This window comes from Oryctolagus cuniculus, chromosome 6 (assembly GCF_051225735.1).
Source record: "Oryctolagus cuniculus isolate XC-2025 breed Fujian yellow rabbit chromosome 6, ASM5122573v1, whole genome shotgun sequence".
In the NCBI taxonomy this organism is placed as follows: Eukaryota; Metazoa; Chordata; class Mammalia; order Lagomorpha; family Leporidae; genus Oryctolagus; species Oryctolagus cuniculus.
Genome location: NC_142872.1, coordinates 120,001,411 through 120,020,143, shown reverse-complemented (window position 1 = coordinate 120,020,143; position 18,733 = coordinate 120,001,411). Strand labels below are relative to the sequence as shown.

Here is an 18,733-nt window from a genome sequence, read left to right as displayed (position 1 = left end):
GAGATGGAAACTCCCATGTAAGGTTCCTAGAGTTGACCTTGATGGGCACTGAATAGATGCACTCTCGAGAGAGCCCTCACTCATGCAGACTCTGCAGTTGTCATCCTCAAGCATGCTTGCATAAATTGGACAACTAACGAATATTTACCCAATTAGACTAAAGAACTGAATGAATGGAATTAGACTCTTTGCAACCTAAGGGTTGTTAATACCCATGTGTGTGAAATTTAAATGACAATTAGAGGGATGGGAATTTATACTTTCTAATCCTAGCTCTGGTTCCTAGGGAGGAGTGATCTGTGGCATATGCTTGGGAACTATGTTTCTCTTCAAGTCTTTCCACTTGGTTTATTTCAAAACAGAACAAAAGCCTATCAGTATGTGAATTACAGGAAGCAATTTAATTTGGAGAAAAATAATCTCAAAACAGCCATTCAGAAAAGACCATCAACTCAGGCTCTTGTGTAGAAGTCATATTCAATTGCTTGTTCAGTCCCTCCTCTCGCTGCCAATTCCTTTTCTCTTTACCAGCTGAGTAATGGTAAGCAGAAAATAAGATATCAAAACCCCACCACTGGGCTGGCACTGTGGTGTAGCAGGTAAAGCCACCGCCTGCAGTGCCAGCATCCCATAAGGGCACCGGTTCAAGTCTTGACTGCTCTACTTCCGATCCAGCTCTCTGCTATGGCCTGGAAAAGCAGTAGAAGATGGCCCAGGTCCTTGGGCCCCTGCACCCATGTGGGAAACCCAGAAGAAGCTCCTGGCTCCTGGCTTCGGATTGGCCCAGCTCCAGCCATTGAGGCCATTTAGGGAGTGAACCAGCGGATGGAAGATTTCTCTCCCTCTCTCCTCTGCCTCTCTCTAACTCTGCCTTTCATATAAATAAAAATTCTTTAAAAAAAATCCCACCATCATCAAAATAACAGGACTCTTGAACCATAGCACCCCAGGCCTACATAGAAAGCTGGTTCCTTTGCCACCTTCCTAGAAGGGCACAGATAGGCCTGCAGAAGGAGTGGCTGGAAGAGGCAGCAGGTCCTAGATGGAAGGCTTGGGTCCTAGGATCCTAGGGAGTGAGTGTTCCAGGGCCAACTGATACTGCGCTCAGGGGTAGCTGGTGTCAAACAGAGCCACTTGGCACTTTGAGAACATACATTCTGTAGCCTGGATGGGTAAAGGAAAGAGGCAGCAAATGGGAAGAGAAGGTGTGGGAGGGTGAGTGAAAGGACACCAGAACTGAACCTGACCTTCTTCCTTGCTCCAAAGGATGACAAAGTTCTAATACTGCAGAGATTTATTTGCACTAACAAGCTCTTATTTCAGAATGCAATTACCCATGGGGTGATTAAGCCTACAGTACTGGAGATTGCATTAAACTCAATTACGTCTTCTGCAATCAGAGTCATTATTTTGCAGCAGAGGGGAAAACAAGATGCACATTCCAGTTAAAGGGGGATGAAAAAGAAAATGATCCTGGGCAGTGTTTCCCAAGTCCCCTGCATAAGGATCATCGTAAGAGCTTGTGAAAAGCACAGACTCCCTATCCCAGCCCCCTCCCCATTCTGACTTAGAGGAGCTGGAGTGGGAGCTAGGAATCAACATTTTAAAAGCTTCCTAGGTCATTTGATGTGGCCAATCCAGGGAAGAGCTTGATAAAGAACAGGCCTTAGAGGCTAGTTTGTTACCTAAGCTTCATGATCTGATCCTATGCTTAACATACTCTGAACCTGTTGTTGCACCAGGGCTAATCAAAGCTGATCAGAGCTGATCCTCTCAGAGTTCACAGGAAACTTATACATAAGCCGGAAATGCCAGCTCACTAATTACAAGGTGGGGGTGGTCCTTCTCAGAAATCAAAATGCTCACAACTGCCATGCAGAACACCTGGACAAGCAAACTTTTAATTGGCTGGTTGCCTGCTGTTGATCTGTGAAATCAAATCAGAGAGATGCTCCCAAAGGTATTTTCATTCAAGCCACAGGGAAGTACAAGGAATAATCTTTGTACTGTATGCCCTAGACTGGATCTCTTTAACCTTGGCCAGAGCTGGAGAAACACAGCCAAATTCTGGCCCTCAACCATTTTTTTCTAGACTCTATAAAGACAACCACTGTTTTTTATTTCCTAAAGGTTTATTCTCCCTTCAAATATACATTTTATTAAATTTTTATTTTCTTGGTTGAAATCACTTTTAGTTCACACATCTCTGGCCACTGATATTTCACTTAATGTGTCCACATCCCACTAACATCCTCAGTGACTCCCTAGCTGGTTAAATGCATTCTTTATCCTTTTGCTGCTATTTGACGCTCCAGCTCAGGGAACTTACATTCCAGAGGAGAAGAGGCATGCAATAAACACATTGTAAGTATTTTTAAAAATAAAAGCATATGAGTACTTTGAGGAAATTAACTACAGCAAGGGGTAGTAGGTAACTCAAGCTGGGGGTTTTAAAGTAATGCTTCTTAGAAGATAAGATATTTGAGCCACTCGAAGCATGTGTATTTCCAAGGTTATGTAGTGCCTTGTCTCTCCATCATATATCAACATTGTTTAACTAAAAGAGTCCATGTATGGTTTAGCAAGCTTTGTTATGAACAATTATTGGGAAAAATATTCATCAAAATAATTTGGAAACTTTCTACTAAATACAAGGCACACTGGATAAAATATGACAAATATTTTGAAATATGCTATTTTTAAACAAAAAGATGAGCTCACAGTAAAGTCAAGGAAAAAAAAATAACCCAGGCAGCAAGAATAATGAGGGAAATGAAAACCAGTGAGTCAACATGAGAGATGAAGTTCAGTTGCTGTGGGAAGGGGTTTGGATACTAATCCTGTGTGGGAACAGGAAATGTTCTCTTAGGCCCTAAGGAGACAGGAAGTTGAACTGCAACCACAACATGAAATCAGAATAAAGAGTATAGAATTAAAAACAAACAAGGGGACAGTGCTGTGGCACAGCGGGTTAATGCCCTGGCCTGAAGCACCAGCATCCCATATGGGCGCCAGTTCTAGTCCTGGCTGCTCCTCTTCCAATTCTATGGCCTGGGATAGCAGCAGAAGATGGCCCAAGTCCTTGGGCCCCTGCACCCAGGTGGGAGACCCAGAAGAAGCTCCTGGCTCCTGGCTAGGATTGGTGCAGCTCCGGCAGCTGTGGCCAATTGGGGAGTGAACCATCCGATGGAAGATCTCTCTCTCTCTCTCTCTCTCTCTCTCTCTCTCTCTCTCTGCCTCTCCTCTCTTTGTGTAACTCTGACTTTCAAATAAAAATAAATAAATCTTTAAAAACAAACAAACAAAAACATCCATTAGCTTCAGGTAGGAGCTTAAAAATATATTCTGTGAAGATTTATGGTATAGAAACATCTGGTGCCCCCATTCATGCCATGCATAGGCTAAGAAGGTTTAAGCTGAGATGATCGTATTCAGTGTGGTGCTCAGCTGCTGATGCTGCCAGAGGACCCTACAAAAGCGAATGCAAAACCTCTCTTGAAGGGCATCCCCTTTACATGCTGTCCACAGGGATTTCTAAAGATGAAGTTCCAATGAAGGCAAGTTCACAATCTAAAATTATTAAACACACGGGGGAACTGTGAAGAGAGTCACCTGCTATGAAAGAGGGCCAGCAAAGACAACAGAAGGCAGAATTGTAACTATAAACATTATAATTCTTGAATACAAGCAATTTTTAAAAGCAGCTGAAGACTTTTTTTAAAAAAGTACAAGGGTCTCTGTAAAAAGATCAGACAGATTTTGAAAACAGAACTAACCAGAACTTTTATAAATGAAAAATACAGCAAGGAAAACTAAAACTCAGTAGAGGGGAAGACACTTGCAAATCATGATTCTGACAATGGGCTTGGGTTGACAATATATAAAGAACTCTCTAAACTGAACAGCAAGAAAACAACCTGGTTAGAAAATAGCCAAAGACTCAAGTAGACACTTCTCAAAATAATATAAGTGGGTGGCACATAAATATGTGACCAGATGCTCAACATCACTAACCTTTAGGGGAGTGAAAATCAAGACCACTATGAGATACCGCAGCATATCTAACAGAATGGTTCAAATAAACACACACACTGATAATACTAAATGTCTGCAAGGATGCAGACAGATCCTACATCAGTCATACACTATTTTGGGGAATGTAAGATGGTAAATCCAAATCTGCAAATCAATCTGGAGCTTCATTAAAACTTAAATGTACAATTGCCAAACAGCCCATCAGTCATACTCTTGGCAAAATATTCTACAGAAGTGAAAACTTTTGTCACATAAGAAACTGAACATGAATGTTCACAGTTATTTATAATGGTCAAAAGCTAGAAACAACCTAAATGTCCCTTAATGGGTGAATGATTAAACAACCTCTGGTACATCTAAGCAGTGTAACTCTGCCCAGCAATGAAAATAAACCATTTTTACACATAACAATGTTTTTAAAGACTTTATTTATTTATTTATTTTTATTTGAAAGTCAGAGTTACAGAGAGAGAGAGAGAGGTCTTCCATCCGATGGTTCACTCCCCAATTGACGCAACCGATCCGAAGCCAGGAGCCTCTTCAGGGTCTCTCACATGGGTGCAGGGGTAAGGACTTGGGCCATCTTCCACTGCTTTCCCAGGCTACAGCAGAGCAATGGATGGGAACTGGAGCAGCTGGGTCTCGAACCGGTGCCCATATGGGATGCCGGTGCTTCAGGCCAGGGCGTTAACCCACTGCGCCCCAGTCCTAGCCCCATACACATAACAATTTGTACCTTAGATCAACTGGATCTAACAGACATCTATAGAATTTTCCATCTAATAGCTGTAGAAGACACATTCTTCTAATAGCATATGAAACTTTCTCCAAGATAGATCACACGGTAAGTCACAAAGCAAGTCTCAATAAATTTAGAAGAATAGAAATCATATTGAGATCTTTTCAGCCACAGTGCAATAGAACTAGAAATCAACAACCAAGAAAATCTTTGGAAACTACACAAATAAATGGAAATGTAAGCAAATACATGGAAATCAAGGAAGAACATTAACATTTTTTTAAATGAATGAAAATGAAAATACAACATAACAAAACCTATGGATACACCAAAAGCAGTATTAAGAGAGAATTTTGTAGTAGTTAATGCCTGTGTTTAAAAAAAAAAAGGAAAAAAAAAAGCAGAAAAGCAAGAACAATTCAAATCCAAAACTGGTAAAAAGGAAGAAGTAATAAAACTCAGAGCACAAATCAATGACATACAGACTCAAAAAATACAAAAGAAAAATCAATAAAAAGAAGAGCTGGTTCTTTGAAAAAGTAAACAGAATTGATCAACCCCAAGCTAGACTAACCAGAAAAAATTCAAATACATAGAATTAGAAATAAAAATTGGAGACATTACAACTGATATCACAGAAATATAAAGGACTGTTAGAGGTTTTATGAATAATTACATGTCCATAAATTTAATAACTTAGAGAATATAAATTCATGGACATATATACCTTGCCAAAATTAAATCATGAGGAAATAGAATTCCTACACAGACCAATGAGTAGTGATACTGAACCAGTAATAAAACATCTCTCATCAAAGAAAAGCCTAGAATCAGATGGCTTTACTGATGAGTTCTACCAACCTCTTAAAGATGACTTGACATCAATCCTTCTTAAATTATTTCAAAAAATTGGAGAGGAGGGAATTCTCTCAAATTCATTCCATGAGGCCAGCATTACCTTGATATCAAAACCAGACAAGGACACAGCAAAAAAAAAAAAAAAAAAGAGCCGGAGGCGGAGGCCACTATCCTTGTGAACATAGATGCAAAAATCCCCCAACAAAATCCTAGGTGATCTTACAGAAGTTAAAAATACAATGGCAGGGCCAGTGCTGTGGTACAGTGGGTTAAAGCCCCAGTCAACTGTGTCAGCATCCCATATAGGCACCGGTTCAAGTCCTGGGTGCTCCACTTCCGATTCAGTTCTCTGCTATGGGCTGGGAAAGCAGTAGAAGATGGCCCAACTGCTTGGGTCCCTGCACCCATGTGGAAGATGCAGAAGAAGCTCCTGGCTCTTGGCTTCAGATCGGTCCAGCTCTGGCTGTTGAAGTCATTTGGGGAGTGAACCAGCAAATAAATAAATGCCTTTCAAATAAATAAATGTCTTAAAAATATAGGTATAGATGTAGATGTAGATGTAGATGTAGATGTAGATATAGATGTACAATGGCAGTTACCAAAGGGTAAAGAGAGAAGTGGGGTTGGAGGAGTGGAGGAAAGGTTCATTGACAGGTACCAAGTCAGAGCTAGACAGGAGTAAGAAGTTCTAGATAGCACATTACGGTGACTATAAATAATGTTAATATACTGTATATGTCTCTGTTTAAAACAACTTAGAAAATAGGATTTGGGATGGTTTCACTACAAACAAATGTTAAATGCTTGAAAAGATAAATATATTTACCCTGATTGGATACTACACAATACATAGAGGTAATGAAACATCACATAGTACCTCACAAATATGCACACAATTTTATGTCAGACTTTTTTAAACTTTTATTTAATAAATATAAATTTAAAAAGTACAATTTTGGGATTACAGTGGCTTCATCCCCTCATAACCTCCCTCCCACCCACCACCATCCCATCTCCCACTCCCTCTCCCATCCCATTCACATCAAGATTCATTTACAATTATCTTTATATACAGAAGATCAATTTAGTATATACTAAGTAAAGATTTCAACAGTTTGCACCCACACAGAAACACAAAGTGTAAAGTATTGTTTGAGTACTAGTTATACCATTAATTCACATAGTACAACACATTAAGGACAGAGATCCTACATGAGGAGTAAGTGCACAGTGACTCCTGTTGCAATTGACAATTTAACAATTGACACTCTTGTTTATGGCGTCATTAATCACCGAGGCTCTTTATAAGTTGCCAAGGCAATGGAAGCCTTTTGAGTTTGCCAATTCCAATCTTACTTAGACAAAGTCATAGCCAAAGTGGAAGTTCTCTCCTCCCTTCAGAGAAAGGTATCTCCTTCTTTGATGACCTGTTCTTTCCACCGGGATCTCACTCACAGAGATCTTTCATTTAGGTAATTCTTTTTTTTTTTTTTTTTTTTTTTTTTTTGCCAGAGTGTCTTGGCTTTCCATGCCTGAAATACTCTCATGGGCTTTTTAGCTGGATCCAAATGCCTTAAGGGCTGATTCTGAGGCCGGAGTGCTATTTAGGACATCTGCCATTCTATGAGTCTGCTGTGTATCCTGCTTCCCATGTTGGATTGTTCTCTCCTTTTTAATTCTATCAGTTAGCATTAGCAGACACTAGTCTTGTTTATGTGATCCCTTTGACTCTTAGTCCTATCATTATGATCAATTGTGAACTGATACTGATCACTTCGACTAGTGAGATAGTGTTGGTATATGCCACCTTGATGGGATTGAATTGGAATCCCCTGGCACGTTTCTAACTCTACAGTTTGGGGCAAGTCTGATTGAACATGTGCCAAACGGTACATCTCCTCCCTCTCTTATTCCCACTCTTATATTTAGCAGGGATCATTTTTCAGTTAAATTTAAACACCTAAAAATAATTGTATGTTAATTAAAGAGTTCAACCAATAGTATTAAATAGAACAAAAAAATACTAAAATGGATAAAGTATTAAGTTGTTCCTCGACAGTCAGGACAAGGGCTGATCAAGACAAAAATAATAAAAAAAAAACCTACAAAATTTTAGAGATGCAGAACAAGTCAGAGCTTGTAAGGGAAGGGGAAGGAGGGTGTGACTCTAAAGAGGTCACAAGAGGGAGCTCTTTTGTGGTGATGGGACAGTTTTGTACATTAATGGAGATGGTGGTTATATGAATTTGTAGTTGTGAGAAAATGTCATCACATACACAATTAAAATTTTTTTTTATTTTGACAGGTAGAGTTACAGACAGTGAGAGTGAGAGACAGAGAGAAAAGTCTTCCTTCCGTTGGCTCGCTCCCCAAATGGCCGCCATGGCCGGCGCTGCGTCAATCCAAAGCCAGGAGCCAGGTGCTTCCGCCTGGTCTCCCATGTGGGTGCAGGGGCCCAAGCACTTGAGCCATCCTCCACTGCACTCCCGGGCCACAGCAGAGAGCTGGACTGGAAGAGGAGCAACCGGGACTAGAACCCGGCACCCATATGGGATGCTGGCGCCACAGGCGGAGGATTAAGTGAGCTCATTTGGTTAAGTGAGCCACAGCGCTGGCCCCCCACAATTAAAATTATGAGAACTTGCAAAAGTTGTGAAATCTATAGTCTAGCTAATGTATTGTCTGGCTTCAACAATGAAGTAAAGTTATTTAATAGGTTGCCACTAGAGGGAGCTAGATAATGAGTATATGGGAACTCTACTATTTTGTGACATTGTAATCCTGCAAATATTTTAAAAGAATATTATTTTAACATTTAAAAATATCTTAATATGTATATATATAATTTTAAAATAAAATGGACAGGTTAACAGAAGATAAGTCACAGGAAAAAAAAGGGAATTAGTAAACTGGAAGATTGATATAAATAAATTATTCAAAGTCATACCTTATGATGAAGAGATGAAAAATATAAACATTAAGTGAAATGGAGACAAAAATGAGATATAGCATCATTCATCCAACTAACCAAAAAAAGGGAGAAGACCCAAATCAATAAAATCAGAAATGAAAAAGGAAATATAACAATAGATACATAGAAATAAAAAGAATCATCAGGAATTAGTATAAAGAGCTGTTTGCTGGGATGACACTGTGGTGCAGTAGGTTAATCTTCCACCTGTGGTGCTGGCATCCCATATGTGCGTCAGTTCAAGTCCTGACTGATCCTCATCTGATCCAGCTTTCTGCTATGGCCTGGGAAAGCAGTAGATGGCCCAAGCACTTGGGCCCCTCCACTGGTGTGGGAGACCTGGAAAAAGCTCCTGGCTCCTGGCTTCAGATCAGCTTAGCACCAGCCATTAATGGCCATTTGGAGAGTGAACCAGTAGATGGAATAACTTTCTCTGTGTCTCTCCCTCTCACTGTCTATAACTCTCCCTCTCAAATAAATAAAATCTTTTAAAAAAGAAAAAAGAGCTGTATGCCAACAAATTGGGAAACTTCGAAGAAATGGATAGATTCCTAGACACATACTACCTACTTAAATTGAATCATGAAGACACAGAAAATCTAAACAGACCAATAACTGTGACAGAGATTGAATCAGTAATAAAGACCCTCCCAACAAAGAAAAGCCGAGGACAGGATGGTTTCACTGCTGAATTCTACCAGACATTTAAAGAAGAAATAATTCCAATTCTTCTTAAGCTATTCAAAAATAATTGAAAGGGAAAGAATCTTCGCAAACTCCTTTAATGAAGCCAACATTACCTTAATTCCTAAACCAGAAAAAAGATACAAAGGAGAAAGAGAACTACAGACCAATTTCCCTGATGAACACAGACACAAAAATCCTCATCAAAATACTTGCTAATCGAATCCAACAACAAACACATCAGAAAGATCATTCACCTAGACCAAGTGGGATTTATCCTTCATATGCAAGGATGGTTCAATATTCACGAATCAATAAATGTGATACATCACATTAAAAAACTGAAGAACAAAAACCACATGATTATTCCAATAGATGCAGAGAAAACATGTGACAAAATACAAGGTCCTTTCATGATGAAAATCTTAAGCAAATTGGGTATAGAAGGAACATTCCTCAACACAATCAAGGCACTGTATGACAACCCACAGCAAGCATCTTATTGAATGGGGAAAAGTTTGAAGCATTCCACTAAGATCTGGAACCAGAAAGAATGCCCACTCTCACTCTTGCTATTCAATAAAGCCCAGGAAGGTTTAGTCAGACCCATTAGGCAAGAAAAATAAATCAAAAGGATATAAATTGGAAAGGAGGAAGTCAAACTATCCCTATTTGCAAATGACATGATTCTATATATAGGGGATCCAAAAGACTCCATTGAGAGACGATTAGAACTCATAAAAGAGTTTGGTAAAGTGGCAGGATATAAAACTAACACACAAAAATCAATAGCCTTTGTATACACAGACAATGCCATGGCTGAGAAAGAACTTCTAAGAACAACACCATTCATAATAGTTAGAAAAAAATAAGTACTTTGGAATAAAATTAACCAAAGATGTCAAAGATCCCTATGATATAAATTATAAAACATTAAAGAAAGAAATAGAAGACACAAAAAAATGTGAAAATCTTCCATGTTAATGGATTGGATGAATCAATATCATCAAAATGTCATACTACCAAAAGCAATTTACAGATTCAATGCAATTCAAATCAAAATATATTCTTTTCAGATATAGAAAAATTATGTTAAAATTTATATGGACACACAAGAGATCCTGAATAGCTACAGCAATCTTATACAACAAAAACTAAGCAGGAGGCATAACAATACCAGATTTCAAGACATACTACAGGACTGACAGAAAAACAGATGTGTAGATCACTGGAATAGAATAGAAACTCCAGAAATCAATCCATGCATCTCAACCAACTTATCTTTGAAAAAGGAGCTAAAACCAATCCTTGGAGCAAGGACAGTCTCTTCAAGAATTGGTGCTGGGAAAACTGGATCTCCACAAGCAGAAGTATGAAGCAAGACCCCTACCTTACACCTTACACAAAAATCCACTCAAAATGGATCAAAGGCCTAAATCTATGACCCAATACCATCAAATCATTAGAGAACATTGGGGAAACTCTGCAAGACATTGGCATAGCCAAAGAGTTCTTGGAAAAGACCCCAGAGGCACAGGCAATCAAAGCCAAAATTGACAAATGGGATTACATCAAGCTGAGAAGCTTCTGCACTGTAAAAGAAACATCCAGAAAAGTGAAGAGGCAATCAACAGAATGGGAGAAAATATTTACAAAACACACAAATGATAAAGCATTAATATCCAGAATCTATAAAGAGCTCAAGAATCTCCACAACAACAAAACAAACAATCCAGTTAAGAAATGAGCAAAGGACTTGAACAGGCATTTTTCAAGAGAGGAAATTCAAATGGCCAACAGAACCATGAAAAAATGATCAGGATCACCAGCCACCAGGGATATGCAAATCAAAACCACAACGAGATTCACCTCACCCCAGTTAGAATGGCTTTCATACAGAAATCAACAAACGACAAATGTTGGCAAGGACGTGGCAGGAAAGGTTCCCTAATCCACTGTTGGTGGGATTAAACTGGTCCAGCCATTGTGGAAGAAAGTATGGAGATACTTCATAATTCTGAATATAGGTGGCCAGCGCTGTGATGTAGCAGGTAAAGCCACCACCTGCAGTGCTGGCATCCCATATGGGTACCAGTTCAAGTCCTGGTTGCTCTGCTTCCAATCCAGCTCTCTGCTATGGCCTGGAAAAGTTGCAGAAGATGGCCCAAGTCCTTGGGCTCCTGCACCCATGTGGGAGACCCACAGGAAGCTCCTGGATCCTAGCTTCAGATTGGCACAGCTCCAGCTGTTGTGGCCATCTGAGTGAACCAGCAGATGGAGGACCTCTCTCTCTGCCTCTGCCTCTGCCTCTCTGTAACTCTGCCTTTCAAATAAATAAATAAATCTTTAGACAAAAGACATCTGAAACTAGACCTTCCATATGACCCAGCTATCCCACTCCTGGGAATTTACCCTAACCAAGAGAAATCAGCATATGAAAGAGTGATCTCTACCCCCATGTTTATGGCAGCTCAATTCACAATAGCTAAGATATGGAATCAACCTGAATGTCCATCAACAGAAAACTGGATAAAGGAATTATGGTATACATACACTAAAGAATATTATACAGCAGTAAGAAAAAAATGAAGTCCTGTCTTTCGCAACAAAATGGATGCAACTGGAAATTATTATACTGAGTGAAATAAGCCAGTCCCAAAAAGACAAATACCATATGTTCTCTCTAATCTGTGGTAACTAAAAGAGTACCTAAAATGTAATGTAGAGGAGTGAAATTGACACTTCAAGATGTGATGATTTTTAATAGCCCTTGTCCCAATTGTTGAGGATCAGTATTTGTTTTTTTTGTTTGTTTTTTGTCTTCAGACTATTTGTTGAACTCTTTATTTAGTGTAGGATTAATGAGTATAAATTTAACTGAAAATAGATATTTGTAAAAAATAAGATTGGGAATAGGAGAGGAAGGAGGAAGAGGAGTGGGAGTGTGGGTGGAAAGCATCACTATGTTCCTGAATCTGTATATATGAAACACATGAAGTTTGTATGCTTTTAAATTAAAAAAAAAATGAGATAGCCACATAAATAGATTGAAATTTTTAAAAATAGAGAAAATAGAGGAAAGATGTATTTTAATAGTGGCTGAGAAACTTACAAAACTGATGAAAGACATGAACCTGTACCATTCAAGAAGCACAACTATTTGCAAAAAGGATAAACAAAAATAAACTTACTCATAGATATACTGAAACTATAGAAGTCAAGGAGAGATCTTAAAAACTAGTGTGGTAAGTTTCATCTGTTACCAATCACAATTCACAAGTTTCTTTTCAGTGAAAAATCAACCTCCTGGTATTTCTCTTGTACTTACACCTGAAATCTGCTATCCAAACACACCAATCCATAAGTATGCCTAGAGTTTATTACTTCAGAGAAAAAATTAAAAACACCTTGCACTGTTATTAACCCTCTGGTGCAATCTCCATAGTAAGAGCTGAGTAAATATGACAAGGGCATATGATTCTGGCTGGCCAAGAACTCACCAAACTGTCAGCCTTAGTCTCCTCAGTTTGTTTTTGCAGTATACACAGTCAGTAAATCAAGTCCACCATTTCTCCCAACCCAGCCAACTCAACCTGTGCAAGCAGTTCTTACCTCGATGGCAGTGCAGGGCAAACACCCGTCCGTGAATCTGTGGCATGCCCAGATGGTACAAGTTTAGCTCCTGCCTCTCTTCTGTCTCGGCTGCCAGGCACTGGACTTGAACTGGAAGAACCAACTTCAAAATTGAAGACTAATGCAATTCCTTTTTTTATCTTCTTTAGTGCTTACACATAGCAGTAATGATTTTTCAGTGTATCAGGCCATTTCAGTGACTTATAAACCAGAGTAACTTATAAACCAGGCCACAGTTGGGAAATTCTGTTTCTGAGCCTCTGGAAATCTCCTCCATCTCTGAGTCTTGTTTGTAAGCCATCTCTAAAATGGTGGGAGAATAAAAACCTGGCATTGCTTATTGCAGTGGGAATGCGATGTTACAGCTACACTTCCTAAATGGATGTGTTTTCCTACTCTATGCTGCTCCACCTTAAGTAGCAGGGACAACAAAGGCCATTCCTGCATTTATTTATGTTTCCAGAAATGTTTACTGGGAGCTATGATTTGCCAATTTACAAAATAAAAAAACAACCCTTGAAGACTAATTGGGTCAACGTTAGAAGGTCCATTCAACCCTTCTTGCTTGAATTCTTGGTGAAAGAGTACATTAGGTGAAGGGCCATTTCCTTCAGCATTGAACAAAAGCAGAGTCATACACATGGAGTAGGTACTCAAAAGGAGTGTGCACCAAGATTACATATTTCCTCATCCTTGTGGCGTCTGTGATTCTCCTCTATGTTCTTCACATCATGGCTCCGACAAGCATATTTCCACAGTAGCACTTAGAAAGGGGCAGGTGTATGGCACAGCAGATGGAACCACAGAGGGGGGAAGGCTGGGTCATCTCTTTGCTGGTAGATATCCTTATATGCACATGGATGGGAAAGGTTCTCAGGCCACAGTCTTGGATCTCGAATGGGGCTTGTGCTCTGGTCCCTGAGGGCCTGTGCAAGTGGAGCATGTTGTCCTGCGAGGATGACTCAGTCTCTGGCCCAAGGTCATCTTGATGCCTCCTTGGGTGGATTTTTAATAAGGAAAGCTTTGACCTGAAATTCACAAGAGGGACACATGCAAGATTTTCACTTCATCTTCATGCCTACTTAGTCTCAGCTGCACTGTTTTTTCATTTCTTAATCATTCACATACCTCTCTCTCTGCTACCCTCACCCCTCCTCATTCTTTGTTCCCTTGCCATTTACTCGAAGTGCTAAAATCTTATGAAAACTTACTGTTAAATAAAAACAATGAGGAAATGGAAATGTATGCATTTCACTGCCATACTTGGCTAGGAAATGACTGGAAATTCTGACTATTATAAATAAACATATGTTTTACCATCTCTATACATCATACCAGTAAACTACAGCTGGCTAACGTCACACCTACTTTTGAAAAGTAAACATTATGGCAATAAATGTTCCAAGATGACATGAAAGTATTTTCACTCCCTAAATTTCCTATACAGATGACACTCATATAGTTGATATTTCAGTTGTCCCAGATAACAAATTTTTCCACCAGGTTACACACGTCATTTATACAAACCTCCAGGCTCTGTTTGTTTCAGCACTCCCTGCAGCTGTTACTTACATTTTTTCTACATAATTACTGTTTATTCAAAATCTCTCACTTGTTACAAGATTTGCCCACAGAGCTCTCATATTCAGCTTTCCAAATGCGAAGACTCTTAGGTTTTGTTCTTTGTGCTGAATATTGGAGGCAGCTTTTAGTCCTAACCAAAATATTTGCATGATGTTAATTACATTTCCATGGACCATCAAAATAAAATCTATAGGGGAATAACTGGAAAATGTGCATCAAACGTCATAATTACACTTTTAAAATAATTTAAAACAAGGGATCCTGAAACTGGAGGAAGTACAGGAGCTCTCCTGCTTCAGAACAGTAACAGCAAAAACAGCTGCCCAGTACTGAGTGCCCGCATAGCCTAGGCCTGCTCTGATTCCATTCCACACTTATTCTTCAACCAACCAAAAGATACAGGTAGCATTATCAGCCCATTTTACAGATGAGAAAATCAAGGCATAGAGAGTAAGTCACCTGTCTCATCCCCCCAGCTATTATGTAATGCAACCTAAATTTAAACCCAGGTATTCTGTCTCTAGAACCTGTTGTGGGGAGCAACTCAGACTATACTGTTACTGGAATTAAGACTTATTCTATACATCTGCTTTCCCACAATATGGCGCTGGGAGAGGAGAAAACAGCTTCTACCCAGCTGCCTCTCGCCAACTTGATTGACGGAGCTGCAGGAGCTGATCTTGCTCCTGATTGGAGGAGAGCAGCGTACTCGGCATGTGGGCAGCCGAGTTGGGATTGGCGGAAGAGGACTATAAAGGAGGACAGAGACAACATGCACCAGGAACATCTAAGGGGAACACCTGTGCAGCCCCGGAGAGAGCCGGCCGGCGGTATGTCGCTCCCCCGCGGAAGTGGGGAATGTGGCAGGGGGAACCGCCCTTCCACAGAGGTGGAAGGGATGGTAGCTAACCCGGGAAGAACCAGCAGCAAACCCGGGGAGGGCCGAGCAGACAAAAGAACAGCGCAGGGTCCTGTGTCGTTCCTCCATGAAGAGGGGGAGCGACACCTGTGTTTGAACCATGACACCATATTCTTGTAGAAACTAGTCTCCACATTGGTACGTACCTGGAAATGCAATATCCTATGTAGAAGATGAAGAAAAGGGGGGAAAAAAGCAAAACAAAACAGAGCCTCCTTCTTCTCCCCTGATCCTAGTCTCCTTTCACCCCATAAAGCCCTCATACTTCCCCCACAATCACATGAAACAGGAAAAGTCCCCACAGAGCATCCAGTTCTATTAACAGCTGCTTTTCCTACTAATGGGAATGTGAAAGACCTGGTCTCTGTTTTCTAGAAGTTTCTGGTCCAAAATAGAAAACAATATAAAGATGGATATTAAAAGAACATATGGGTGTTGAATGAAAACATGAAAAAAAAAATGGATGAAGGTTGGCCCAAGTATCCCAGTGAAGCAATGAGACGCGTGACCTCTGCAGGCAATCCCAAAGCCAAGTTCCAACAGGGTTCCTGCCCCTTGTGGTAACAGCTGTGAAATGGCAGCCCCACTGGAAGTGTACACGTCATGGTACCTCACTGTTTCATCTACAGGCTGGGAACATCGAATGGCTTTCTCCTCTCTCCAATTCCATTGCTTTCCTCGTCTCCCTTCATCTCCCTTTCTTCCTTCACATCTGCTTCATTCCTTCAGTCCAGGCTTTCACGGAACGCTCCCTGTGGAGGGCTTGTTCTAGAACATCGGACGCTAGGAGGGCTACCAGGAGCGAAAGGCATTGTTCCTCTTCTCAAGATTCTTACTACTGCAGGACAGTCTGTGACACCTGCTGATCTGAGCCTGCTCATCACGCTTACAACCCTTCAATGGCTACTCTTAGGGTAGAGACCAAAACCTCCTCAGCAGCTTCTCAAAAGCCCTGTGCGGCCAACCCTGCTTCCTCGCCTCTGACTCTCATTCACTCCCCATCTGTTTGTGTCTCTCCAGCCTTCCAGCAGCTCCTGGAATGTGCCGGCCTGGGCTCTCAGTTCTCAGGCTGACAGCACCCTCTTTTTGCCACTCAGAGCCCTTATCATAATCCACAGATGCACGCTCATGGGATAACTGACGTGGGCTGGCCGTGGCGTGGAGGGTAGAGGTCCCCTCCGAGAGGACAGAAATGCCTGGGGAGTCAGATTGTGAGGAGTCCTGAATCGTTTCTGAGCAGAAAGCGAGGTAACCGGAGCAGAGGTTTAAGTCTGCCAGCAATCCAAAAATGAGATGGAGAAAGGCGGAGTGGAGGCCCACTGAGGATGCCCTCGCTGTAGTCTAAGGGACACGAGAGGTCACACAAAGGCGATGGGGAAGAGAGCAGAGGGCAAATTCAGGAGGTTGTGGACAGATCAATAATAGCTGACAAATATTTGAACACAGTAACTGAGGGACAGAGAGATTCCAGGTTGGCCAGTCAGGATGTTTGACAGCTTTAGGAGACTTAGAGAATGAAATAGAAAAGTAAGAACAGGAAGCCCCTTTGAGGAGTTGATGATAAAATCTGTTCAGCTGGAAGTACAAGGGGACAGTGTGGAGATGAACAACGTAAGGGCCTGGAGGGTTAGAAGAAAAGTCATGGCATGCCCTGGGAGAGGGCAGCAGCAAGGAAGCCAAGGGGGAAGCCAGGATCGGCGACGTAGAGTGACGGAAAAGTGACGTCTGGGCTTGCCCGTTAAGAGGCGGCAGAGGGCAGAGTCAGTGAGTTGGGCTCCAAGGGTAAAAGCCGGATCACGGGGATTTCATAAAGCCTACAGAGGTCACCAGGGATTCTGCTGCCCTCTGCTGTTGGGCTCGGCGTAATTTAATAGAGTAAATCGCAGCAATACTTAGCAACGGCCACGAACCAGGTGTGTTACGCTATTTCCATCATTTTTCACTGAGGTCTTGTGAAGACGACACCTGAAGTCATTCTAGCATGCACGATCACACAATTCACATTTTAAAATGGAGCTACGGGAAGCTCCAGAATTTGCCCAAGGACAGCGGGTGAAGTCCCTAGACTGTGAGGTCCACAGCACAAGCCATTCACAACCATGTGTGCCATCTGTGCCTAGAGTACAAGGCTTGGCTCATTGGATGCTCTTCTGCATCAAAAATGAATGAATGAAGTCTGGTATCAAAACCTGGTCTGTATGATTTCCAAACCCACAAACTTCCCCGAAACATACTGTTGCCTCTCACACATGCTTATTCCAAGAGAAGGAATTGCCTTATTGCCAATTTTTGAAAAATTTCTTCAGAAACAAGAGTGAAGCAGTTGACTTTATGAGTGCTATTATTTCTGAATAAAAATATGTGATTATCACTCCACTTTGCAAATTACCCAACTGATAAATCAATCAATTCAATCAAAGCTAAATTCATTTTAAGGGCAGCTTTGCATTTCAGACCATGTGTATATCAAAGCAAGGGGTGGGTGTTGGTCTACTGATTAAGATGCTTACGTCATGTTTTGAGTCCCAACTCTGCTCCTAACTCCAGGTTCCTGCTAATGCACATCTTGGGGGAACAGCAGATGATGGCTCAGGTGGGTCCCACCTACACCAGAGACCTGGATTGAGTTTCCGGCTCTTCAATCTGGCATAGCCCTGGTTCTTGCAGACATCTGGGGAATGAATCAGTGGGTGGGAGCGATCTCTTTCTCAAATTACAAAAATAGTGCTTACTTTATTTTTTAGAATCTCCAAGCAAGTAAATTTGCATGGAAGGAAGCACTGGTGCCTCACCCATCCCAAGAGTCAAACATAGGCCAAATTGTTTCAAATTACAGGAGACAATTTTCATGTGTTTTCTAAAAACCATTTTCCTAAGGTGATGTTTCTTCATCTATGTTTCAGAAGACAACCTCCTAGAAAGTAGTGGTCACATATTTGAGGCTAATTATTGGAATTTGAAAGGATAAAGACTCATGTTTAATTTCTACATGTTTGAGTCTGAGTCTTTCTTTAAAAATATTTATTTATGTATTTGAAAGGCAGAGTTGAGAGAAAGAGGGAGAGACAGAGAGAGATCTTTCATCCGCTGGTTCACACCCCAGATCTTGGGCCATCTTCTGCTGCTTCTCCCAGGCACATTAGCGGAAGCTGGATTGGAAGTAGAGCAGCTGGGATTCAAACTGGTACCCATATGGGATGCCAGCATCACAGGTGGCAGCTTTACCCATTATGCTACAATGCCAGCCCCTCAGTCTGAGCCTTTTTAATGAAAACATTTGGAAGAGGCATTTTCAATAAGATTGGAGCCA

General features: G+C 41.0%; 1 protein-coding gene across 2 annotated transcripts in view; it reads right to left on the bottom strand.

The window, feature by feature from the left end:
- PDP1 (pyruvate dehydrogenase phosphatase catalytic subunit 1) overlaps nucleotides 1-18,733 on the bottom strand; it is a 156,860-nt gene that overhangs the window by 67,969 nt on the left and 70,158 nt on the right. For both annotated transcript variants that reach the window (XR_011389232.2, XR_016235821.1), the window contains exon 4: nucleotides 12,900-13,948. The gene's annotated coding sequence lies outside the window, so the exon portion shown is untranslated. The remainder of the gene's footprint in view (nucleotides 1-12,899; nucleotides 13,949-18,733) is intronic.